This window comes from Dromiciops gliroides, chromosome 6 (genome assembly GCF_019393635.1).
Source record: "Dromiciops gliroides isolate mDroGli1 chromosome 6, mDroGli1.pri, whole genome shotgun sequence".
In the NCBI taxonomy this organism is placed as follows: domain Eukaryota; kingdom Metazoa; phylum Chordata; class Mammalia; order Microbiotheria; family Microbiotheriidae; genus Dromiciops; species Dromiciops gliroides.
The window spans coordinates 159,925,503-159,953,469 of NC_057866.1; the positions used below are offsets into that span (position 1 = coordinate 159,925,503).

Consider the following 27,967-nt stretch of genomic DNA (forward strand, 5'->3'; position numbering starts at 1 on the left):
AATTTTCTACTTCTATTTTCTATGAGACTTCCTAAAGAAGCAAATTGTCACTTTTCAATTGTCACTTGTGACTGCTGTTAACCTGATGTTAGAACTTGCCAAACCACCAAATGTCATGTGACCTGTACATCTCATAGGGGAATCCCAGCGGGGTAACCCCAGTAAGGGTTAGACTAACCCAGAGGTATCTGACAAGTGGCTTATTGGTTAGTTTATATCCTTCTATGGATGGAAAGGGGACAGGGGGAGGGAGAAAAGTTGAAAGGAAAAAGCAATAGAAAGCAATAGCTAATTGCCAAGCTTCCTCTCTACCTGACCTTTAATCTGCCCTCCTAGTGACATCCCTGGAAGCCCAGACTACTGAAGTTGTACACCTGGAAATTCTACCCTTTAGAAAAGTGTAGCCTAGTAACTGGATATCTGAAGAATTTGCCTGTTCTGCTGGGTAGAGGTGGCACAATAATTGTTGTCTAGGATGTAATCTATAAAGAAAATAACATATGACCTGGAGAGCAGAGAGTAGCTATGAAATTATATCATAAAATGGAACAAGGCAACTATACTTTGAATGCCTCAGGAGTGGCAGCTCTGATCCTTATTTCTGGGAATTGTTGTGACACCATATTCTATATTTTCACCATTTTCACAGCTCTGTATTCTCTGCTTATTTATTATTGTTTTAAAAGGCAATTGTGTCAGTTTATTATGGGAAAAGTATGCATTTTCAATATTATTTTGTTTTTGTTTTTGTTTTTTGTTGGGCAATGAGGGTTAAGTGACTTGCCCAGGGTCACACAGCTAGTAAGTGTCAAGTGTCTGAGGCCGGATTTGAACTCAGGTACTCCTGAATCCAGGGCTGGTGCTTTACCACTGCGCCGTCTAGCTGCCCCCCAATATTATTTTGAAGACACTTGATTATGTTGTAAGTGACCCCTTTATATAGTGATGTCTTGTAACCAGACAGTGAAAAAGAGTTGGTCATTCTGTGTTTCTGTGTGTATGAGTTATGAGAGACTAAAAGATAGAGAATGGAAGAAAGAGAGAGAGAGAGAGAAAGAGAGAGAGAGAGAGAGAGAGAGAGAGAGAGAGAGAGAGAGAGAGAGAGAGATGTGATACATAATGATTTCACCTGATGTGATCAGATTTGTCTTTTAATCAAAATATTTACCATTCTCATTTGGGTCTTCGTTCCATTTGAAGTGGTCTGCCAAATTTTGTATGTACCATTGCATTTCCAAAATGGTGGTCTGGATAATTCAACCATGAGAAAGCATAGAGAATGTATGGTCTTCCCTTGCTGGCACCCACTGGGGTTGGTTTGGGGGTTTGTGGGGGAGGGGACAGTGCTGCTATTCTGATTTCTTTCCCTTCTGGAAGCCAAAGTTTGCTTTTCTGTTCAGTTTCCTTTGTTTATGATCAAAGCAAGCAGCCCAAGCAGTGCTCACTTGGGATTCCAGGGAATAAAGTTTACCTGTTACACAAGTTCCTTGATGGTTAGTAGCATTTGATTTTTTTTTAAAAGGATGTTTGCATTCTTGATGCTTAAATAGGGGACACAACAGGTGAGAGTAGACTGAAATGGTCTTCCTCTTAACCTTCCTCTTTTTTTTTTTTTTTTGGTGGGGCAATGAGGGTTAAGTGACTTGCCCAGGGTCACACAGTTAGTAAGTATCAAGTGTCTGAGTCTGGATTTGAACTCAGGTCCTCCTGAATCCAAGGCCAGTGCTTTATCCACTGTGCCATCTAGCTGCCCCTTAACCTTCCTCTTAACCCTGAATTTTGTGCTGACTTTTTAGGTAGCAATGGGGTCCATCTCCATTTTGTTGCCAGAGATCCCTAAAGCCATATCAGTTATGAATCTGAGCATATGAATCATGCTAACTTTGAGAGATTTGTAGCGGTGACTTCATACCATATCTTGGATTGTAGCTGTGTCAGTCTGATGATCCTTCTCCCCTGGAACCTATTTCTTAAGGCAGAATTCCAGCTTGCTTTGGCTCTCTAAGGTGTTGTTTGGGCTCCTTCGGCTTCTCTAGGTCATACTGAGAACCCGAACCCATCTGAGAAAACTTCCTCCATTTCAGTGCCTTCTCTAAGATGCCATTCGTGGTGACCTCTGCACTGTCCATCTGAATAAGGAAGAACTCACAAACAGCATTATTTCTAACAAAGAGCCATTGTTTGACTGCAATACCAGAAGATGAACACTTCACAACAATGAAGGCCAAAGTGCTGAAGCCACATTTCTAAATGGGTTCGGTGGAATCCAAGGGATTGAAGTCAGTGTCAACCTTGTCATTATCCTTGATGTTGTCATTGAGGCTGTGTTCTTGTCCTGTCCTTCACTAGAGTACTGCAAGCTGATGAGGCCAGGTGGGTCATGTATCCCATTGGCATGTGATTTGGGCAGGACGATCATGGGCAACAGTCTGTCTTGGTTCATGTGAGATGGGAGGTAGGAATCAATTTTTTTATGTGTAATGGTCCCTATTTGACCCTTATGATCAAATTTTGAATATCCATTAGAAGGGTTATTCATTTGGAGTGGGCACTGTTCTTTCTAGGCATACAGAGAGAATCGATTGCTTCCCCAGACTGGAAATCTTGACTTGTAAGGTGATTTGTTTGTTTGTTTTTAAATCACAGAGTTAGCTGAGTGATAAACACTTTTTACTTTTGTCTCTTGTTTGGGCGTCTAATCTTTGAGCTTGATGCTAAATTGAGGTACTACTAATGACTGGGCATAGACATGAAACTGAGTCTCTGTACTGCTTTCTGGCATTTTTAAGTCACCTCAGCCCATCACCAAAGGTGGGTGAAGCTTTTCCAGATCCATATCAAGATTAATCAAAACCATCTCACACATACCCATATCATCACTGGTCACATGGAATTTGCCAGATATGAGCCAGGATGATGAGTTATCCTGGAAGGCCATTCTTTATGGGGATCACTGGATCACTGATCACTGGAATTCTTGAGAAAGGGAGCTTTAAAGGGGTTGGTGTCTGAGTTGAGTATTCCTCCTAGGGTGATTCTGGGGTTCATCTCCTGCCCTCTGCCCCTCCAGGCACAAGTACAGCCCTGCCTAATGCTTCTGCTCACCTACATGACTTTCATGCTTAGACATTCATTTATTATGATCCCCCACTGCACAAGCACATTTTTTCTGTGCTCACAAGAAGAATAGAGACATCTCAAACTTTGGTAACAAATGAAAGGATTAATATGTTGCCACTTCTCCAAAGTTATGCGTGGCCTGAACAAGTCTATTTGGGCCCCATAATTTACTATAGTGTAGAATGTGCACTAAACTTGGAATCAAAGGAGCTGGGCACAAATCTGAAGTCTGACACTTATTAGATATTTGACCGTAGGCCTTTACCACTCTGACCCTCAGGTTCTTAATCCATAGAAATGATAAGGTTGGAATAGGTGATCTCCATCAGCTCTATCTCTCCGAAGGCTATTTTTTTTTTGTTCTACTGTTTAGAGGAATTATACAAAATACATTTTGAAGAAAAGTTCAGATAAAATGTTAAAAAAAAAACCCTGTAGTTTTACATTCCTTTAAGTGAACATGAATATTATTTTCTCAGCAAATCCCTCTATGGCTTTCAAATAACACAGTAGACATCAGATACTTTGGTGGATTCATGACCCCATGGTGCTCCCTCCACTGATGCAAATCACAGCCCCTCTGTATCTTCTTAGAGTGACAGCATTGTATTGTGGAGAGAGGACTGGCCTAGGAATTAGGAAGACCTTCTGATCCTTCTTCTGACATGTATTAGCCATATGACACTGGGCAAGTCGCTTAATGATCTCTTTTGGCCCCAGTTTGCTCATCTGCAAAATGGGGATAATAATAATACTTCACAAGGTCATTGTGAAACTCAAGTGAATAATATATAAGAAATATATTTTAAAGTTTTATAAATATCAATTATTCTTACATTATGCTATTTTTGTTCTTGTTTCCCCATAAATACTCCATAGTGGTCCTATCCCATCACCTGGAATTCTTCCCCTGATTCTTTTAAATTCACCAAATATACCACCTTGGCTGTCTGTTGCCTGTCTCTCATTGCTGATAAATGATCATAATAGAAATAGTTCACATATATAGAGAGAGCTTTAAGGTTTTCAAAGTTCTTTGCATACATTATCTTATTCAAACTTCACAATATCCCTATCAGATTAGGTACTATAGATTTTTTTTTAATCCCTATTTTACAAAAGCAGAAACTAAAGCTGAGAGTAGGGATGACTGTGTTTGATCCCAAAGACAATAGGGAACTAATGGGGTTTATTTAAGAAAAGGCATTGTGGCATAGTATATAGTGTGCTGAACTTGGGTCAAGAGTCCCATTTCAAATACTTCCTCATCATTTGACACTGGGCAAGGCACAAAGCCCAAAAGTGTAATTGATGTGATTTGAACCTAGGTGTTCCTGACTAAAATCCCAGAATTCAACTTATTATATCATGCTGCTTCTCTGCAACCACTCATTTCTCTTTGTAATCACATATGCCTTCAATAATGTATTCCATATCAATTTGCACGGTCTTATATATGGCTAAATGAAAAACTGTGGTTTGAGGAAAAGAAAAATTACAAATAACTCAAAAAACAATGGAAAGATAGATGGCGGGCATAATCGGTGTAAATACATTACTGACAATAGCATTAAATATCAATATTTACATCAGTCAGTGACTATCTAGTATTCCTTCTCAATATGCCACTCTACCTTTGCCCATCGGGATATTTATAAAAGTCATAACTTTCAAATTGATGCTTTGCTGAATGCCCCCAATGTACTCTTTGACTGCCCCCATTTTCTCAGAAAGCAATTAGAAACATTAATTATTGGAGTTTTGATATAGCCAGACTCCATTCTCTGGATAAGTAAGTCTGTTCAACTTAACTCTTACTCCACTGTTAAGGTCACATTCATCAGGGAATACATTTGGTATCCATATGGATCATTTTTAAAAACTAAGTCTGTCTTTCCCCATTATTTTCCATTTGGAAGAACACTACTTTCAACCTTTTTCTAAGAGTCTGTGGTTTCTTGGGTTATCTATCACTCTTAACTTAGATCATCAGTAATTTAGGTCTTTGATAAGTAATTGATAAAGTGATTTCATAGGGTCGTGGGATTTAGATCTGGAAGAGAAATCAAAGATCATCTAGTCTAATTGTCTCATTAGTAGCAATTAGAATTGGGTTTCAAAGTCAGGACTTCTGACTTCAGCTTAGGTTCTCTTTTTTCCCTTTTTTCTCATCATCAGAAATAACCCTGGGCTCCACAGTAATGAGGTCAGATGGCTATTGTATGCTGGGCCTCATGGGGTCACCATAGTCTAGAATCTGGTCCTCATTTTGGGGAGGATCAACAACTTCATTGGTTTATTCGGGGGTAATTATGTTCTAATGGGCTGACTCACACAAACCAAATCTCAGAAGGAACTAATTTATAAATCAAAATGCCAATGAATTTATAATGGAAGTTATAGTTGGTCTGAGAGCTGGGACAGGTTATTTGTACAGAGTACTCTGTTGCTGGTGGATGAATCTCCTTGAGAAACCAAATTAAGATCAGAAAGTTGCTTAGGGAACATTAGTGGGAAGGAGTCAGATAAACTGAAGGCATATTCCTCTCAAATTATGGTAGACTGATGAATTGCCTTATCCATTCTGGGGACATGTTGGCTAAAGAACTAGGACCTACTGTCTAAAATCAAATTACCCTCTTCCCTTGGGTTGTGCTAGAGAAATACTGTCATTTTTGCTCATTTAAAAAAATGTCTATAGGGCAGACCTCATTCAGGCTGAGGATTGGAAGGAAATGAGATGTTCGTGGACCATCTAACAGTGAACAAAAAGGAGGGTTACTTAACCATAACATAGAAAGGATATTCAGCAGGGATACAGCATTGATTCAGGTAAGGGAAGCTTTCCTGCATCTATGCTAGTCATGGTGCTAGTTAAGCCTGACTGAGGTGCTGTTGACTCCTTATTCAGTGTCTTTTGTATGTAAGCCACAAGGAAGCTGCATCAGTGGTTAGGACCTTCATCTCTGTTCCAATTAAGTCTCAAGTGTGCTTTCAATACCTTTAAAGGAAAAGAAAAAAAAAAACAACTAGGCTAGTCTGTGTGGGCTAGGGTCTTAGGAAAAACCAGCCTAGCCTATGGGGAAGGGAGAATAATAGGTATTCTCCCTCTATAATAGAGAGATACACAATGCACTATTAAGATTTGCCTTGTTAATTCAGAAAAAAGTACATCACAGTTCTGAGGCCAAGGTTCTATCACCTCATAGACCAATTAGCTTCTGAAAGAGAAAGCCCTCTGTTTCTCAGGCACATGTTGCTCCTTTGAACCCAGGTACCCATCTATCTTAAAAATGTACATCATTAGTTACAATGATGGCCAAGTAAGTATGGTTGGAACTATCACTGTTATTGGAAAAAACCACCGAGTGCTCATGTCTTATTGACAGCGGATCAGTAGTATTACCTTGGTAGATAATAAGAACATAACTCACCTTTTTCTATAGTGCTTTATAGCTTAGATAGTATTTTATAAACATCTTCTCATTTGGTCCTTATGAAAGCACTGGGAGGTAGCCAGGACCCAGATTCCTATCAGCTGATTCCAAGTTATAAGAACATTCCACTACAACATGATACTTCTAAAGGATATGGTGTGTGTGTGTGTGTGTGTGTGTGTGTGTGTATGTGTGGTGTGGTGTGTAAATATTAAGGGATGCCTGGGTCTGGGATGGTAATTAAAGAATATTATAGCCTTAGACTTAGGAGTACATAAGCCTAGTCTTAGCTTCAGTGACTGTGCCCCAAATATCTTATATCAACAGGACATTCTAAAATACTTCTGACCTCTGATATACATCGTACAGTGACAAGGAAGGAATCTAATGCAACTTGAGTACTCAGTTTGAGAATGAAGTTCATGCACATCTTGGTTTCCAGCTTCAACAATAAATAGAAATTAAGCTGAGACAAAAAGCTAATGAACAAAAGATTGCAACATGACAACCAGTGGCATATGTTGCAATTCTAGGCAGTAATAATAAAATGAATAATACTAATTTATGAGAGGCCGCACAGTATGGTGGAAAGAGTTATGGACTTGGAATTGGGAGATTTGGATTCTAGTTTAAACATTTGTGAAAGGAGTCATGCTTCTTTTGTGCTAGGGGCTGTTGCTAGAGAGGCGTGGCAGGGCTGGAATGGCTGCTCACCATTGAGGGCAGAATTGTATGTGTGCCCTGTTGTGGACATGAACGGAACCATTTCTTATTTTTCCTTACACTTTCTACCCCTCAATCTCATTTCTTGATAACTTTTCCATAAGTGCATCCTCAATATATATATATGTTTTGGTGAGGCAGTTGGGGTTAAGTGACTTGCCCAGGGTCACACAGCTAGCATTAAGTATCTGAGGCCAGATTTGAACTCAGGTCCTCCTGAATCCAGGGCCAATGCTTTATCTACTGCGCCACCTAGCTGCCCCATCCTCATTATATTTTAACTCTTGTGCCTGAAATGAGTGGCCTGCCCTAGTTTAGGCCTAATCCAGAATATAACTTTAGTTCCATGGTGTTGTTGTTCAGTTGTTTCAGTTTTGACTGACTCTTCCTGACCCCATTTTGGGTCTTCTTGGCAAAGATATTGGAGTGGTTTGCCATTTCCTTCTCCAGGTCATTTGACAAATGAGGAAACTGAGGCAAACAGGGTTAAGTGACTTGCCCAGGGTCACACAGCTAGATGTGGGAGGCTGAATTTAAACTCAGGTCTTCCTGACTCCAGGCTCTCTGCACCATGGCACCACCTAGCTGCATTTTAGATGCACAATCATGGGCAATGAACCACTTAAGAAGTCTGTGGTAGGGGGTGGGGGTGGGGGTGGGGGTGTGGTTAAAGAAGGCTTTATAGAGGATTTGGGATTTGAGCTGAGCTCTGAAGGAAAGTAATGTTTCTGAATCACTAAAATGAAGCAGTGAATTCCAGGAATAGAAATGGAGGTGAGGACAGTTAATTCAAGGGAGCAAAAGATGTTATATAATGATACCTAGCAAGTTTCACGAAGCTCTTTCTTCAGGGTTTGCAAAGCTCTTTACATCTTGTTCAATTCAGACAACAACCTTATGAGATAGGTACAATCATCAATCCCATATTACAGATGGGGAAACTAAGGTTGAAAGAGGTTTAGTAACTAGTCTAGTGTCACAAAACTAGGTAAGTATCTGTGGTAGACTTTAATTCAGTACCAACTCTAAATCTAACACTATATTCACAGCCATGCCTAATCATAGAGGATTAGGACCATCAAGTTTGGGGTTGGTGAATACATGAAGGGAAGGGCTGAGAAATATGGCTGGGAAGGTGAGCTAGAGCCAGATTGGTTGGATGCTCATAGGAGAAAAGATTTAGAAGCCATTGAGTCTAATTCTCTCATTTTAGAGATGAGGAAACTGAGGCACAGAGAGGTTGATACTGCCTCAAATATATCAAAGAGCTAGTAAATGTCTGAGGCAGGACTAAAATTCAGGTCTTCATGACTTCAAGTCCAGAATTCTATCCACCGTGCCTCCCTATCTTCTTAGGGTTAGGGGAAAAATGTCTAGGAAAACCTCAGATGCAACAGGGAGCAGCTTTTGAGTAGACAAATGACATGGCCGTACTTCTGCCCTAAGAAGATCATCCTGGCAGCCTTATGGAAAATTAGAAGGGGGAAATGTTGGAAGCAAGAAGACCCATTGGGATACTATTACAGTAACATTGAAATGGAATGAAGAAAGCCTGAACTAGAGCATTAGCAATGTGAGTGAAGAGAGGGAAGTGGAAGACATAGATGTCATGGAGGCATCGGCAAAAGGATTCGGCAAGTAGGAAATGCCGGAGGTCAATGGTAATGCTAGAGCCATGAACTCAAGTAACTGGGTGGAGAAGAAGGAGGGAAGGGAAGGGAATATGCATTTATAGAGTACCTACTCTGTGTCAGGCACTGTACTAAGCACTTAAAAAATATTATCTTAGGGCAGCTAGGTGGCACAGTGAATAAAGCACCAGCCCTGGATTCAGGAGGACCTGAGTTCAAATCTGACCTCAGACACTTGACACTTACTAGCTGTGTGACCCTGGGCAAGTCATTTAACCCTCATTGCCCTGCAAATATATATATATATATATATATAAATCTCATTTGACCCTCACAACAATGCCAGGTAGTAGTTGTTGTTACTATCATCCCCATTTTGCTGTTGAAGAAACTAAGGCAAATAGAGGTTAAGTGACTGGCCAGAGATCACACAGCTAACGTGTGTCTGAGGCCAGATAGTGGTATCCTCAATAGAGTTAGGGGAGTGTGGAAGAAGGATGAATTTGTAGAAGGGATAGAATCAGTTAATTCTATTTTGGAAGTGTTGGGTTTATGATGCTAATGGGATACTCAGGTAGAGATGTCCAGCAGACATCTTTGTAGAGATGATACTTAAACCCACGAAAATTGATGAGATTAATAAGGAGAAGAATGTAGGAGACAAATAGAGGCATCCTGGGAGTGGAGGGAATTACACTGAAGGGGTGGGACCTGGAAGATGATCCAGCAAAAGATGCTGAGAAGACACAGTGAGACAGGTAGGAGGAGCATCAGGAAAGATGAGTAGAAAGAAGGAAACAAACGTTTATTAAATGCCAACTATATATCAATATATATATATAGTTATATATATATAACTATATATATAGTTATATATTTTTTGGGGTGGAGGTGGGACAATGAGGGTTAAGTGACTTGCCCAGGGTCACGCAGCTAGTGTCAAGTGTCTGAGGCCAGATTTGAACTCAGGTCCTCCTGAATCCAGGGCCAGCGCTTTATCTACTGTGCCACCTAGCTGCTCCAAGTGCCAACTATATTCAAGGCACTATGCTAAGAACTTTACCAATTTTACCTCATTTGATGCTCCTAAAAACACTGGTGAGGTAGGTGCTATTATTATCACCATTTTACTGTTGAGCATATTAGAGTAACTTGTCCAAGATCACACAATTAGTAAGTATCTAAAGCTGGATTTGAATTTAGGTCTTCCTGACTGCAGACCTAGCTCTCTACTAACTGAACCTCTTAATTATGGAACAAAGGACACAGGAGGAAAGAATACCCAGGAGGAAGTGGTAGTTGCTAACATCAAAAACAATCAAGGTATCAGGATCAAGACAGAGAAAATTCGCTGGGTTTAACAATTAGAAGAATATTGGTAACTTCAGAGAGAGCAGATTTAGTATAATAGTGGGGTTGTAAGCCAGGTTGAGGGGTTGTGAAGTGAGTGGATGGTGAGGAAAGGAGATGATAAATGTAGATGGTTTTTTTTGTGTGTGTGAGGCAACTGGGGTTAAGTGACTTGTCCAGGGTCATACAGCTAGTAAGTGTCAAGTGTCTGAGGTTGGATTTGAACTCAGGTCCTCCTGAATCCAGGGCCAGTATTCTATCTACTGCGCCACCTAACTGCCCCTAGATGGCTTTTTAAAAAAATGTTCGACACTGAAAGGGAAGATAAATAGAATTCTACATCTGGAATCAAAGGACCTGGCTTTAAATCTGGGTTCTGCCACTAGTTATTTGGGTGACCTTGGGTAAGTCATTTGACCTTCCTGAGCTTTGGTTTCCTTAATGGTAGAATGAGGGGATTGGATTACAAGATCTCTATAATGTCTATGATCCTAATAAAGAGAATGAGAGCTTGAGTGGATTTCAGGGTCAAGTAAAGATTTTAGAATGGGGTAATCCTAAGCATATTTATAGGCCATGACATAGGAGCCAATAGATAGGAAGGAGATTGCAGGTGATAGTGATGTGGAGAGAATGGCTGATAGGAAAGATCCCAGAGATGGGGGGTGGGGTGGGGATAGTGGGGCATTGTGCTAAGCTCTTTACAAATATGATCTCATTTTATTTGGATGGTTCTGACAAGGTGAAGGGCCACCATTTCCTTCTTGAAATAAAGAAGGAGAGAATGGGTACAAATTTAGAGGAGTTTTGATATATAGAGCAGGATCAATGAGAGAACTCATGACAAAAATAAAACTCAACTCATAAAATAGACTTGAAGCTTTTTTGTGGTAGCAAAGAACTAGAAACAAAGCATATGCCCATTTATTGGGGAATGGCTGAACAAATGGTGGCATGGTGTATTTTGACATCATAATAAATGACAAATATGAGAAATTCGGAGAGCCATGGAATATTTGTATGAACTGATATAGAGCAAAGAAAGCAGAAACCCCACAGGAAAGTGATTAGACAGAGTCAGGAAACCTGGGTACTTATCCCAGGTTGATCACTAACAATGAAGAAGTCACTAAGCCATGCTGGGTCTCAGTTTCTCCACTTATAAAATGAAGAAGTTAGACTAAATTAGGGACTTATAACTGGGGTGGGGGGGGGAAAGTCTCTGAAATAATTTTTTAATAAATATATTTCAATATAATTAGTTTCCTCTGTAATCCGATGTGTTTTTTTATTGATATAAAAACATAATTCTGACTGCCAATGGGATCCACAACACAGAAAAGATTAAGAACCCATGGACTGGGGGCAGCTAGGTGGCGCAGTGGATAAAGCACTGGCCTTGGATTCAGGAGGACCTGAGTTCAAATCCAGCCTCAGACACTTGACACTTAACTAGCTGTGTGACCTTGGGCAAGTCACTTAACCCTCATTGCCCTGCAAAAAAAAAAAAAAGAACCCATGGACTAGGGTATCTCTAAGGCAGCTTTAAGACCTAATGATTTATGGGCCAAAACAACTTTCTGCAAATGGCATATTTCTTTTTTCTTTCTTTTTTTTTAGTGAGGCAATTGGGATTAAGTGACTTGCCCAGGGTCACACAGCTAGTAAGTGTTAAGTGGCTGAGGCCATATTTGAACTCAGGTAGTCCTGAATCCAGGGCTGGTGCTCTATCCACTGTGCCACCTAGCTGCCCCAGCAAATGGCATATTTCAAAACTTTCCAGATCTCTGATTTTATCAGGTTATCTATTATTTCCAATGATCGATATCATAACCCTTCTATGTCTTGGCAGTCTGTTTTTATGAGTTTCCATGGTCAATACTACGAATGGTGATGGTGATGATGGTGATGATCATCATCACCTTGGAGCAGAACTTAGAGCTTTGAGCCTTTCCAAATGCAGCTAGCTAGGCTGGTGGTCCTCAAGTGATAGATCCAGTCTTAGAAATCTTGCACTTCATTGTCAGAACCTTGAAGAACATAGGATTACTTCCACACCACAAGGAGGCATCAGAATAGGACCAGAATATGTACAAAAGTATTGAACTTCTATGAAAGTCAGTTAAACTGTTACTGTCATGAATTTGGCAATTAGAGTCAAAAGCAGAAGAGAGGTATTGATTGGTTCATGAAAAGTTGAGATTTATCATGACTAGCGCTCAAAATCAAACTTCATCTGCCTGCAGTTTTGTTTTGTTTTTAGTTGGCTCAACTCCTAGTGTGGTATATGCCTGAAACTCACCAACAGACAACATCTGTGTAGGCAGCCTGTCTTATTCCATAATCAGGATGCCATCATTCTCTCATCCAATTGAGAGAACCCTCTGGTGGAGTGGACTATGGATGATTTGCCTTTAAGTCTCAGATTTTCAAAACACTTTTTATGTTATTTGATACAAATGAATCCATCCTGTAAAAATAAAATGTTCAATATTTCCGGGTGTGGAAGTCTCCCTTCTAACAATCAAACCACATGTGGACACTTTAGTAAACACTGAGGGTACATTAGGTTCAGGTAACTGCCTTGCATCAGGACAGCAGCATATTCAAAAAGCCCTAGGCAGGTAGAGAGAATTGTACATACATGAAATCATTTAATCCAAAATACTATACATGAATTAGTTTGCTTGATCCTTACAGTAGCTTTGTGAGGTTCTTGTCCTAGCTCTGAAACTTACTTGCTGTGTGATACCAGGCAACTTCTCATATTCATCATGTGTATAATGGAGATAATCCCACCTATCTCATGGGTCTGTTTTAAGGCACGTGCTTTTGGAATTCTGGTTGTTGTAATTGGCATAATAGCTGACATGCATGTGTATAAAATATATATATATATATGTATATGTATATGTACATATTGTCTCACTTTAGAGCTTGCAAGACACTTTACATGTGTGTAATTTAAATTTCTAAATGTGGGTTCTAATCTGTCCCCCCAGTTTTGGGGGGAAACTGACTAAAATCACTGATAAATGAGTTTAGGTTTTTTAAAGGGTTTATTGAAATATAGCAAAAGAAAGAGAAAGATTGAGAACATATTTCCTATAACCTCGTGATCCTAAACTTCCCTAAGCTTCCACTTCTGAAGTCCTCTGCCACCACACAGATCTCTCAGAGCCAAAGAGCTAGAACCCTCATCCATCGTCTGCTTCCTGCCTCCTGCTCCCCTCCCAGAAATGGGAGGTTCCTCAAGCTGATTGGCTAGCTTCGTTCAAATGCATTAAGTACCACTAAGTACCAGCCAAACATGCTTACAATCTAGTAAGCCAGTCAGTCGATCTTCCCCAACTCAATCAGCCCAGATCAATCTCCAGGTGAACCCCTGAGTTCCATTGTCTTGACACACATGCCTATTCTCATGTGAGCCATAACAATGAACCTGTGAAATAGGCATCACAGATGTTATTATCATCTCCATTTTACATATGAGGAAACTGAGGCCCATGATCCAATGTCAGAGGCAAGATTTAGGCCTAGGTCTCCCTGATTCCAGGTCTGCACTCTGTCCAATATGTCAAGCTGTCTCTTGATTTATGCTATGTAAATATGAGTGATTGGGTAGAGCAAGCATTATTACAAAGATGTGATGCCATAGCTCATGTCCCCAAGCTTAGGTCTACATGAATCAAATTCAGTCTTGGTGACTTCTTATGTACCTCTTTTTGGATCATGCCCCCCAGCTAGGTTTTCCTCCGGAATCCTCTGGATTTGGTTTGCTTTGATTCCCTCCAGGTTTTCTCTTGGGACTGTTGGAATATACCTCATATCTCTATCTCCATGAATATGGATAAAAAGGACCTATCTCCTAAAGAAAGGTTCAGGCTAAAATTTTATATTGGAGACAGAGTAACCTTTATTTTTTCCCCAAAGAACCATTCCTTGTAACAAAGATTTATGCAGGTAAACAAAACAAATCAAGATACTGGCCATGCCTGACAGCATATGCCTCATTTTACAACTGTAGACTACCACCTCTCTGTCAGGAAGAGGGAGCCACTCTTCACTCAAGATAAAATATGTAAATTCAGAAAATGAAGTCGAGATTATTCATTGTATTGATCCGAGTTCTGATGTCTGTCAGTGTTATTTTCCTTAATTGTTGTGGTCATCATTTAAATTCTTTTGGTTTAGCTGACTTCACTTTGCATCAGTTAAAGCAAGTCTTCCCAAGTTTCTGAATTGTTCATATTCTTTGTTTCTTATAACAAAATAACATTCCATTACATTCACATATGCTATTTTCATCAAAATTGGTTGAGTGATTTGCCAGTTGAGGGGTACCTACTTCCAGTTTTTTTCTCACAAATAGTATTGCTACAAGCTTATATGAAACCTTTCCCTCTATCTTTGACTTTTTTGCTGTATATGAATCAATCAATCAATATACATTTGTTCAGCACCTACTACATGCCAGGCACTGTGTTAAATGTTGGGGATGCAAAACAGTCAAAAGATGGTCCCAGCCCTAAAGGAGTTTACAATCTAATGGGGCTTACAATCTATATGTTTAGTTGTGGCATCCTTGAATCAGAGTGTGTATAATTTACTGACTTTTCTACTCCCCAAACAAACTCATATTGCTTTCTAGAATTGTTGATCAAATTCCTAGTTCTACCAATAGTATATTAATGTAATTGTCTTATCATAGCCTGTTTGACATTTGCCATTTTCATCTTTCATTATCTCTGTTAAACTGACCTTAATTCATTAAGATTTAAGGGAGTGGGGCAGCTAGGTGGTACAGTGGATAAAGCACTGGCCTTGGATTCAGGAGAACCTGAATTCAAATCCAGCCTCAAACACGTGACACTTTCTAGTTGTGTGACCCTGGGCAAGTCACTTAAACCTCATTGCCCTGTAAAAAAGAAATACATAAATAAAAGATTTAAGGGAAAGGCATAATGCAAGGTGCTGGGGATACAAAGACAAAAAGAAAAACAAAACAGTCCCTGGCTTCAGGGAGTTTACACCCTAATGGGAGATACAACATATGGAGTCGTAAGAAAGAAAAATATGGAGAAATGTTCAATGGAGAGGTGTTGTGTTATAGTGGATAGAGAGCCCGCCTCAAACAAGGATCATGGGTTCCAGTCCTCCCTCTGAAACACTGATTGTTGGATGCCAGGCAAATTGCTTAACCTCATAGTGTCCTAGGCACCTCTCTAGGACTATAAGATGCTGAGAAGACAGATATCAACATCTATATGAGTTTCCTAATTAGAGAACTCTCTGTACCAACGAAATCACAAGTCTAGGCCCTATCCTAGAACGAGAAAAAACTACTGGATTTATTAGTTAAGAGCCTTTTGGTAGTTTTTTTACATGAATTGTTTTTTCTTCCTTCCTTCCTTCCTTTGTTTCTCTCTCTCTTTCTTTCATTCTTCCTTCCTTTCTTTCATCTCACTCTCTTTCCCTCCTTTCCTTCCTTCCTTCCCCTGGAACTTAGTTCTGTGCCTAGCACATAGTAAGTACTTATCATGCTTGTCAATTGATAATCGATTGATATCCCTCTAGAGTGGTGGAGTTGGAAATCAAATTGTAAGAGGTTAAGAAATGAGTAGGTAGTGAGGAAGTGAAGGTAGAGAGTATAGAACAGGGCTTCTTAAACTTTTCTCATTCATGACTCCTTTTCACCTGAGAAATTTTTATGATGCCCCAGTTATATTGGTATATAAAATAAATATAAATAACCTTTTACTGTTGCCAAATTTTTTTATGACCCCTATATTCAGTTATGTGACCCCATATGGGGTCAGGACTAACAGTTTAAGAAGCAAGAGTAAAGACAACCTTTTTTTAGGAGTTTGACAGCAAAAAGAAGAAAAGATATATGATGATAATGTCAAGTGAGGGGCAGTTAGGTGGCACAGTGGATACACCAATGAGTCTGGAGTTAGGAGGACCTGAGTTAAAATCTGGACTCAGAAATTTATTAGCTGTGTCACCTTAGGTAAGAGACTTAATCCTATTTGCCTCAGTCTCCTCATCTGAAAATGAGCTGGAGAAGGAAATGGCAAACCACATCAGTATTTTTGTCAAGAAAACCTCAAATGGGGTCATGAAGAATTGGACATGACTGAAAACAATTGAACTTGAATGTCAAATGAAGTGTTTTTAGGGGAAGGTTGACCTGAGAATATTTCTTGACAATGAGAAAGAAGGCAGTAGATAGGGAGAAATTAAGTGTGTGTGTAAGTGTGTAAGTGTGTATGTGTATGTGTGAGAGAGAGAGAGAGACAGAGAGACAGAGACAGAGATAGAGACAGACACACACAGACACAGAGACAGAGACAGACAGAGGGAGACAGAGGGAGATAGAGAGACAGAGACAGACAGAGATAAAGAAAGAGAGAGGCAGACACAGATGCAGATAGAAACAGATAGACAGAGACAGACCCAGAAAGGGACAGAGACAGAAAGAATGATCAATGGATTGACTTCCAGGAGAGGCGATGAGATGGAAGACACAAGTAGAAGAGTTATCCCAGAGAAGGATGAAGAAATGGAGCTCACAAGTGTATAATGTAATCTACATATGGTTGGTAATATAATACAAGAAAGAGAAGGAAGAGAGAAAGGGAGTCAGGGATAGAGAAGGGATGGGGAGAGGACAAAGTAGAGGAACTTAGGGTTTAGAGGGGCAAGGATGGGGAAGAGGAGGGGCAGCTAGGACCTGAGTTCAAGTCCAACCTCAGACACTTGACACTTACTAGCTGTGTGACCCTGGGCAAGTCATTTAACCCTCATTGCCCTGCAAACAAACAAAAAAAGGATGGGGAAGAGAATTCGGGAAGGACAGGAGAGAGGGGTACAGGATTCAAGAAATGGGTTGTGTGGAGGACTACACTTTCTTAAATTTGACACCTTTTGAGTGGACACCTTTTAAACCTAACACAGACACTCATCCTGAGAAGAGAACTTTGGCATTTGACTGTAAAACTGCTTACTTTACCACTTTGAAAATCTACAGTTAACTCAAGCTGAAGGCTATATCAAGTTTCATACATTCCAAAGATATCTTTGCCAGTCTTTGCCACCTGAGGCACCAACCACCTGCAGCCAGCATGCTTAGGTGATATATTAAAGAATATTTTATAGGAAATTGCTTCAAGTCACAAGTACTTTCCATTGCCACCATTAACACTGGTAGCTAGATGTGACAAAATAGCAAGGCATCAGGAGTTGGTCACCTCTAGAAGTTAGCATCTTAATATTGGACATAAATATAAATATTGGACTCTGAGAGTGCAGGAATCCAAGCCCTCCTATAGACATATGCCTAGACCTCAACAGAACTGGAAGGAAATCTGCCTCTCACCTGTCCATTTCAGAAACCTACCTATTGCCTCCACATTTCAGAAATCTGCCTGTTGCCTCCACATTTCAGAAATCCAGTGTGCAGGGGTAAAATGTAGAATAGTTATACTACCACAGGGTTATTGTGGAGATCAAATGAGATAATGCACATAAAGCACTTCATAACCATAAAGCATAATTATTGCTATTGGATATGGCAAGTTTTGATCACCATTACCAAAAAAAGAGAGAGGAAATTGACCTCATATTACTAGTCAGGAAATGGTTGCTTGCCACCCCAAGAGTCATTTTAGAATTAGCTGTCTGCCCATGTGCAGTTATGCCATTGATTGGTTATCTCAAAGGTCAATACCAAATTAAAAGAAAGGATAACTTTAAGAAGATACCACATGAAATTAGCTTCATCCAACCTATTGAAATAAACTCAACTCTGAAAAAAGGAAAATGGATAAAAATAAAGACATGGACCCTGATTATAATTTCTTAGAGAAGTCTAACCAATGTAAAGCAATTGCCACAAGGAAAAAAAAAACAGACTTAAGAAATTACCTTCAGGGCCTAATTCTCTGTGTTGTGAGAAAATAATGGGGTTTTGGGACTCCCAGAGGCCCCTGCTCTAGGGCCTAACCCAGAGAGCCTTGCCTGACCTTTCTTAAGGCCAGCCCAGAGTCAGGAAAATTCCAAAGAAAATGTAGTTGGACCTTAGACTGTGAATAGAGACAATTAGAGATTAAAACCACACCTACCTGAAAGCCTTCCCTCAGAGGGTCTGTCCTCTGTACCTCAGCATGTACTGCTCCAGACCACCCTCAAGTCCAGTGTGATGTTTAAAATCTATATGGTGGTTGCCTTAAATTTGAAGCTTTAGCACCAGTCTTTGGGCACTAAACATTTATTAAAGCATACAGGTATTCACAAGGAGTTCAGAAAGTTAAGAAAAAGCCTATCTAGCATAGAGTTCCAGCCTGGTTGGGTTCTTCCTCCAGTCCTCCTCCAGGAGCCTGCTTTAATCAGGAACTCTACAGCAAGCTGATTGTGGAAGCTTTTTATAGGTCTGGAACAGAGGTGGTCCTTACACACTGCTTCAAGGTGATTGGTTGGCATCATCCAAATCCATTGGTTTTGAAGGTGTTCTCCAGTTGAGTTCACAGTCTAGCTTCTGAGAACAATACCTTCTTAAGGGCTAGCCAGGTGTGATTACAATCCAGTTAACTTGAAGTAGGCTAATCAGCAGCCAATCACTCTCACTTGATTCAATCAGTCTTGATTAATCTCCAGGTGGGTCTTTGAGTATCTGCAAAATCCCATTATTTCATCACACCAGTAAACCAATAGATTTGAGTGATGCTAGCCAATTAGCTTTGAGCCACGTGGAAGGGCCACCTCTCCTCCAGACCCTCAGGAAGCTTCCTCTTACACACACTCTCTCTCTTCCCCCTGGAACTTGGAGGAGGTGGCTAAACTGAGTTCTCACTCCTTTCTGAGCCATGTGCTATCTCTTTACTAATATTTAATATGCTTTAATAAATGCTTAATGCCCCAAACTGGTGCTAAAGCCTCTAATTTCTAAGTAGCAATATATTAGAAACCTCAGCTAACTTCCCTACAACTTGGGACAGAGTTAGGGCACTCTCATAAATTTTTTTCTTTTTTCTTTCTTTCTTTTTTTTTTTTTTTTGGTGAGGCAATTGGGGTTAAGTGACATGCCCAGAGTCACACAGCTAGTAAGTGTTAAGTGTCTGAGGTCAGATTTGAACTCAGGTCCTCCTGAATCCAGGACTGGTGCTCTATCCTCTGTACCACCTAGCTGCCCCACTCATAAAATTTTAAACGCCACAGTATGAAGAAGTATAAACAACACTTAATAAAGCTAGGTGTATAGTGATAGAGTACTGGCCCTGAAGTTAGCAGAACCTGAATTAAAATTGTACCTCAGACATTTATTAGCTTTGTGACCCTGGGTAAGTCACTTAACCCAAATTGCCTTAAAAACATCTGGAGCCATCTCCAGTCATCCTGATATCTATCTTGCCACTGGACCTGGATGGCTCTGGAAGAGAGAGTGAGGCTGGTGACTTTGCATAGTCCTTTCTAACTTAAAGCCAATTCATTGTATATCATGACATCACCTCTCAATGTCATGGTCCTGACATGAAGAAATCCATGCTATAAAAGTGACAAATTTAGGGGGGCAGCTAGGTGGCACAGTAGATAAAGCATTGGCCCTGGATTCGGGAGGACCTGAGTTCAAATTCGGCCTCAGATACTTGACACTTACTAGTTGTGTGACCCTGGGCAAGTCACTTAACCCCCACTGCCTTCCAGGAAAAAAAAAAAAAAAGTGTTCAAGGATCAGTTTTCAAGATTTCAAAGGGAGGAACATTCTAACAGAATGGAAGCGACCATAAGTGCCACTATTTTTTTTTAAAGGGCATCAGAAAAGATATCAGCAACCACTGAATGCTGTGTCCCTTTCTTGTAATTCATGTATGCACAGAGGGTATTCTTAGTGAAAACAAAAGAAGGGAGAAGGCCAGCTTTGTAGTAGACAGTGTCCTGGATTTGGAGTCTAGAGATCTGGATTTACATCCCAGCCTAGTCATTTGCTGCCTGGAAGGCCTTGGACAAGTCAGCCTCTTAGTTTCAAATGAGAAGGTTGGGTTAGACCTTTCAGCTGTGAGCCCATGATCTTGTGTGATCTCTTCATCTTCATAATCACATAGGTGACTGAAGTATAGAGAATGTAATATTAATCCCAGCATGCTGAAGCAGCTGGAATGCTGAACTTGGAAGTCAGAAAGACCTGAGATCAAATCTTGCCTCTGGCAATGGGAGTAAAGACAAGGAAGAATTCAGATGGCACATCCAGGAGATTCAGTTTGTTGGAAGTATAGATATCACAAATGAGAATATTATGAGAGAAGGTTGGGAAGATATTTTGACCCCAGATTGTAGAAGCCCTTGAATGTCAATCACTGGAATTTGACTTTTACTTAATAGGTAATAGGGAGCCATTGAGGATCTTTGAGTAAAGGAGTGACATGACTAGATCTATGCAGCATAGCATATCTCGTTCCGGGGGCAGCCTAATAGAGTGGAAAGAATAGTAAACCTGGAAAGAAGAGAGACCTGATTTCAAATCCCTCTTTCTCTACCACCAATCTACCTCCAAAACTGAGCACATGATAAATCATTTAACCTGTCTGCACCTCAGTTTCTTCATCTCTAATATTAGATGAATACTGGTAACTGATGTTATGTGGTTTTGTGAACAAATATCAAATGAGACAAGAGATATAAAGCATTCTGTAAATTTTTAAGGGCTATGAAGATTGTTCTGGCAATGTTAAGAAAGATTAGGAGGAAGAGGGCAAAGGTGGAAAGACTTGTTAAGCAACTATTTCAATGGTCTTAGGCCCATGGCAATGAGAGCCTTCAGAGGGGGAGGGACTTGGAGAAGAGAGATCAGGGAAAAGGTTTAAGAGGAAAAGAAGTAAGGGATAAATAGATGATTAGTCAGCAAAGGTGAATGAGAAGGAAGAATCAAAAAGTGAAGTTTTGAGCATTTTATGAGTTGATCAATGATACCAATGACTGAAAGTAACTTGAGGAAGAAGAGCAGGTTGGGGCAGGGGAGATAAGTTTTGCTTTTGGATCTATTCAATTTGAGGGACCCCTGGGATTTCCAGGTGAAGATGCTCTATATGTAGGTGGGAATGCAAGTCTGGAGCTCAAAAAAGATGTCAAGCCTCTGAATGTAGTTCTTGGAGGCACTTGCAAGGGGCAGGGGGAGAAGGGGGTGGCACTGGGAGGGGTCATTGGAATTATGAGAATAAATGAGACTTCCCTGAGTGAGAATTTAGAGAGAAGAGAAAAGGGACAACGACAATGCCTTGGGGAACACCAATCTGAAGGATTGGAAATAGAATGAGGAACCTGCAAAAGAAGACAGAGAAGCAGAAGAAAAACCAGGGAAAAATGTGTTTTCTCCCGAAAGGGGAGAGAGTAAGAGGAGATGCTTGACCACCTCAACTGCTGCAGAGAAGTCAAGGATAAGTACTGAAAAATCTGGAGTTGGTGCCTGGGAGGTTACTGGTAACCTTTGACTGAAGAGTTTTACTGAAGTAGTTGGAATGAGGTTGGAGAGGGGGACAGGAAACAGGCAAAAGGCTGAGGAAAGAGTGTGTTGTAAAGAAAGAAAATGTATATAGGACAGACAACTTTTTCAAAACAGCTTTTTATTTTAATTTATTTTTTATTCTGAACTTAATGAAAATAAAATAAAATAAGTACTTTACATGAAATTCTGAATCTCTATCATATATAATTTGCTTTATATATTATATATGTGTATGTATATATGTATATTTATGTGTGTATGCATATATATATATATACACACACACACACACAAAGAATTTAAAATGTCATTTTCTTTTTTTGGCAAGGCAATTGGGGTTAAGTGACTTTCCCAGGGTCACACAGCTAGCAAGTATTAAGTGGCTGAGGCCGCATTTGAACTCAGGTCCTCCTGACTCTAGGGCTGGTGCTCCATCCACTGCGCCGCCTAGCTGCCCCTAAAATGTCATTTTCAAATTCTGTCCTGCTTGGAAAAAAACAACCAACCAAACCAAAAAAAAAATACCTGTGTATTAAAAAAACCTATGGGACAGCTAGGTGCCCCAGTGGATAGAGCACCAGCCCTGGATTCAGGAGGACCTGAGTTCAAATCTGGCCTCAGACACTTGGCACCTACTAGCTGTGTGACCCTGGACAAGTCACTTAACCCCAATTACCTCACTAAACAAACAAACAAAACAAAAAAAAATACCTGTGTATTAAAATCTGTCCTGCTTGTCTGTGATTGTCTCTGGCCTTCCTTCTATTCCCTTACATGCATTTTTTTCTTTTTTCTTTTTTTTTTTTTGTTGGGTGAGGCAATTGGGGTTAAGTGACTTGCCCAGGGTCACACAGCTAGTAAGTGTCAAGTGTCTGAGGTCGGATTTGAACTCAGGTCCTCCTGAATTCAGGGCTGGTGCTCTATCCACTGTGCCACCTAGCTGCCCCCAGACCACTTACTTTTTGTTTGTTTTTGTTTTGTTTTTGGTGAGGCAATTGGGGTTAAATGACTTGCTCAGGGTCACACAGCTAGTAAGTGTTAAGTGTCTGAGGCTGGGATTTGAATTCAGGTCCTCCTGACTCCAGGGCCAGTGCTCTATCCACTGCACCACCTAGCTGCCCCCTTTTTTTGTTTGTTTTTTTGTTTTTGTTTTCAGACCACTTACTTTTAATGTCAATTAACCTGTTATCCCTGTGTAAAGCTGGGACATAGTAAGTATATTTGATTTTATCATAGCTACCAAAGAAGCCCATAAATAATGAGAATGGGAATCAAGATATCAAATTAATTTACAGGCCTCCAGATTTTAGCTTTCTTAAATATGCTGTTTATATTCTTTTAAACAGAGGCCGTGTGGGGGCAGCTAGGTGGCACAGTGGATAGAGCACCAGCCCTGGATTCAGGAGGACCTGAGTTCAAATTTGGCCTCAGACACTTGACACTTACTAGCTGTGTGACCCTGGGCAAGTCATATAACCCTCTTTGTTCCCCTCCCTCCCCCCTTAAAAAAAAAAAAAAAGAGGCCTGGGCAGTACATAGCGCCTGGAGTTAGGCCGATTTGGGTTCAGACTCCAGCTCTGACAATGACCAAGTGCAAGTCATTAAACTTCTCTGAGGCTCAGTTTCCTCATCTGGGAAATGGGGCTAACATCACTCATACCCACCTCATAGGATGGTTATGAGAATCGAATGAGAAAACGTATGCAAAGTGCTTGGCAAAGCTTATAAAACTTGACAGAAATGTCAGCTATTATTACAAATGTGACCTTGTATCCTTCAAGAGACATCAGAGGTTCTTGACTTCAACCTAATATGAAAACCCCACCTCTCTACTGGATCTTCCCTTTTATCTGTGGCTATGGGGCATTTTTGAGGTACAATTCCTCTTTAATGGGGTGGCTAAAGATGAACTTTCATAATAAACTCAGAGTCAGAGAACTTTTATGAGGAAGCTAAGAATGGCACTGTCTGAGTTAGGAATATAATTCAATGGAAATCAAAGGAATGTCCATCCATTGGGGAAATGGCTAAACAAGCTGTGGTATATGATGGCGATGAAATATTATTGTGCTATAAGAAATGACAAGCAGGATGATTTCAGAAAGGCCTGGAAAGACCTGTATGAACTGACGTGCCGTGAAGTGAGCAGAACCAGGAGAATGTTGTGCACAGAGACAGCCATATTGTCTGATGAAGAACTGTGAAAGAATTAATTATTCTCAACAATTCAATGATCCAAGACAATCCCAAAGGACTATCTAGGAAACATACTATCCACCTCCAAAGAACTGGTATTGATGGAACACAGAGTGAAGCATGCTATTTTTCATTTTTCTTTTATTCAAGTTTTCATACACAAAATGACTAATATGTTAATGTCCTACATAATTGTACATGTACAACCTATATCGGATTGCTTACTGCCTCAGGGAGGGGGAAAGGGGGGGAGGGAAGGAGGGATAAAATTGGAACCCCAAACTATAAATAAAAATGTTTATTACTTAAAAAAAAGGAATATAATTCACCCTATATTCTTCTATAACAGAATCACAAAGACATAGGTACTACAGCTACTGACATGCAAATGTTCTGAAACACTTTTTATATGTAAATGTACTTTTCCTCTCTGGAAATCTGCTCATTAACATATTCCTAAATACCATATTTGTGGAGGGAGGCCTTGGCAGGTTTTGTAAACTGTCTTTTTGACTTCTAATCAAACACGATTGTATTTACAATTTCAACTTCTTCAGTTGTGTGCATTAAGTAGCATTGTTTCAGTGGCCCTCACGGTGTCAAACTGTTATTGCTGGCATTTAAATGCAAGTGTGAGGTCAAGAAGAATGGAAAACCCAAAATAAAATTCTCAGCAGGAATTCCTGCAGTCCTTCTCCCTGGTCCTAACATTTGCTTTCCTGAGGAAATCTTTCTGCACAGATGGAATAGCTTGAATTTTGCTCTTGTTTCTGATGGTGACTTCAAGGATACTCCATTAGCGTTCTGTTCTGCAGTAGTCACTCCATTTATTTGAGAGAACTTTTGTTCGGTAAATGTTCACTTGCAATACTTTCCCTTAATGGGTCAGTGGATTTGTGATCCCAGTGTGTAGTTCCTCCAGCCGTGCAGTCCTTCTCATATGACCCTGGTCCCTTCCTTCTAGTAAATCCTCCATAGGGGGTCTATCCAATATGCTTGAGGGCCTTCCTTTAACTTTCTGTCTTTTTCTTTTTCTTTTTTTTCCTTTGGACTGTTCAGTCATTTTTCTGACTCCTTTGTGCTGGGCAAGGAGATATAGTATTTTTTTTTTTTTTTACGGCAATGGGGGTTAAGTGACTTGTCCAGGGTCACACAGCTAGTAAGTGTCAAGTGTCTGAGGTTGGATTTGAACTTAGGTCCTCCTGAATCCAAGGCTGGTGCTTTATCCACTGTGCCACCTAGCTGCCCCCTGTTCAGTCATTTTTCAGTTGTGTCTGACCCTTCATAAATCCCTTTGGGGTTTTCTTGGCAAAGACACTGAAAGAGCTTTGTCATTTCCTTCTCCAGCTCACTTGATAGATGAGAAAACTGAGGCAAACAGGGTTAAATGACTTGCCCAAGGTCACACAGTTTACACATGTCTGAGGCCAGATTTGAACTCAGGAAGATGAGTCTTCCTGACTACGGAACTGGCCCTCAGTCCACTGTGCCACCTAGCTTCCTGCAAAGACTTGTACTACCCCCATGTTATCCTTCATCCCCATGACACATGTGGCTCACCTGTTTTCCCCATCAGTGCTAAGATAAAATCTGTTATGCTATTTCTTATGCACAAACCATCATTGGAAATATGTTGCAGACGACTTACACTCACCATCTATTACGCTCATCGTTACCCTTTGCGTCACCCACAATTTTGATTCTTTGGAGATTGTGACATTCCATGATTCACAGACATATAGCATCACCAGGGGGAATATTAGTGTTAAAAAGTGGCTTATTACACATAAGTGCCAAGGTTCTTATGTGAAATAAGCTACTTAATAATAGCACTATGGCTCCCATGGACTTAATGAAAATCTTTGCCCTTGGCTTAACCATCAAGAGGAGGCCCATAGTGAAAAGTGTTAAATCTTGAGCTTTTATTCCATCCTGAGTTCTCATTACAGAACTTTCTTTCAGAGGAATAAAAGCGCTCTCATCTCCACCATGCTTTTTGAGCTTGGGTTCCTGGTTGCTTTTAAGAAGGAGCGAATCACCACAACATGCAAAAAGAGTGTGAAGCAGCCTGATATTGCTTGTCTTTGGGTGATCTAAAATTGCAAAAATAAATTGTTTACATGGTGCTGAAAATGGAGGTTGGGATTAAATTGGCTTCAGGTTAATGATAGGATGAAGATCAACTGTCATATAGCAAAGGATGCTTCTTGCCTTAGCAATAATTAACACTCAACAATGAGTGGCATTCACATTATCGTAATGAGATATGACGATATGGTGCTCAGCTCACCCAAAGGCCAATGTTAGGTGACTTCATATGGTTAGAGGTAAATAAGTAGGATTCCCTAATAAAAATGATGCAACTAGATGCAATATGGGCATCATGGTGACCTAGGGTTAATGGCTGACACCATAATTACATATAAAGATTTTATAGAGTAGGTAGCAACCAGTGTTTTACAAATCCAGCATAATATCATAGAAAGAACTAGAGTCAGATGACCTTGGCTCAAGTGCTAGCTCTACTATGTGACCTTTGATGAGCCAGGGAACCTGTCTAGCTCTCCAGTTTTCTGTTAAATGATCTGTTAAATAAGGGGGATGAACTAATTGATCTATAAGGTCACTCCCAGCCTTCAGCATTCTCATCCTCTGAAATGGTTCAAAAACGGCACCATGGAGGTACTAATCATTTAACTCCAGGGTTTCTTCTTTGTAGAAATCCTTGGACTTGGGCTACTTCCCCAGTCTCTTAATGTTGGCTATTATTATTATTATTATTAACTGGACATGAGCCCTTCTTTTCCTGAATGGTACCATCCTTTGTGTAATATATCATCCTTTTGCCTCATTCTGATAATGTATTACATTAATATATCCTTAAAGCCACAGATGTATTAGAGTAATACATTATGAGAACAAAGCACTAGGATAAGGCTATATTTCCCAAAAGATGACACCATCCAGGGCAGAACAAGCCTAGAAACAAAGACAGCTGAATAGGATACAAGGTAAGCCAGGATCCGATGGCTTACCAGGACAAGGATAGATGCTTGATTTGATTGGGCTTCTGATACATCATTTTCATCTCTCTGTTTCCTGGAAATTTCATATCTGAAAAGAGATTGGGTGGAAAGGAACTATCCTGAGGAAAAGACTTGCAGAGAGTAAGATTCTGACTCTCTCTCTTTCTCTCTCTCTCTGTCTCTGTCTGTCTGTCTGTCTGTCTGTCTGTCTGTCTGTCTGTCTCTGGCTCTCTCTCTCTGTCTCTGGCTCTGTCTCTGTCTGTCTCTGTCTCTCCCTGTCTCTCTCTGCTACAATATTTCTGGGAAGGTGATCCTCTCTGTGTATAAACATCAGCTCCACTGTGCAAGGTGGTAGTTGTGAAAGGACACAGAATGGCAGCTGTATTGACTTTAATTTTTGGTCCCCACTACAAGTGGCACAACTCTCTCAAAGCTTTACAAAGTGCTCAAATTTGAGGACAGGTGAAATCTAATTTCATAGAAAGCTATAGGTAAAATACTAAAGGGAAATCAGCACTCAGGGGTGTGTGTGTGTGTGTGTGTGTGTGTGTGTGTGTGTGTGTGTGTATGTGTGTTGCCCCAGGGATAAAAATCAAATTCCTGTGTTTGGCATTTAAAACCCATCATGATCTGCATTCAGTCTTTCTTTCCAGATTTATTACACAGCCCTCCTCTTCATACACTCCATGTTCCAGGCAGCTTACTGTTCTGCCCAAGGTGAACTTGCTGTTCTCCATACATGAAATCCTATCTATCTCCCTCCTCTGTGACTGCACAGGCTGTCCCTTTCTTGTATGGAGTGCATTCCTACCTTCCCCCTTTTTCATGGAACACCCAGCTCTAGTCAAGGCTCAGCTGAAGCTGTTTGCACTTTTCTAATTGGATGTCTCAGAGAGATCTCAAACTGCACATTTCCAAAGCACAACTTACTGTCTTTGATCACCTTGCATCGAAAGGGAAAGTGAAAAATGTGCATCTTTACAC

At 40.3% G+C, this 27,967-nt stretch overlaps 1 pseudogene; it reads right to left on the reverse strand.

Annotated features, from left to right (window-relative positions):
* Positions 1-1,792: 1,792 nt before the first annotated feature.
* Positions 1,793-27,959, reverse strand: LOC122732128 (annotated as a pseudogene).
* Positions 27,960-27,967: the final 8 nt, after the last annotated feature.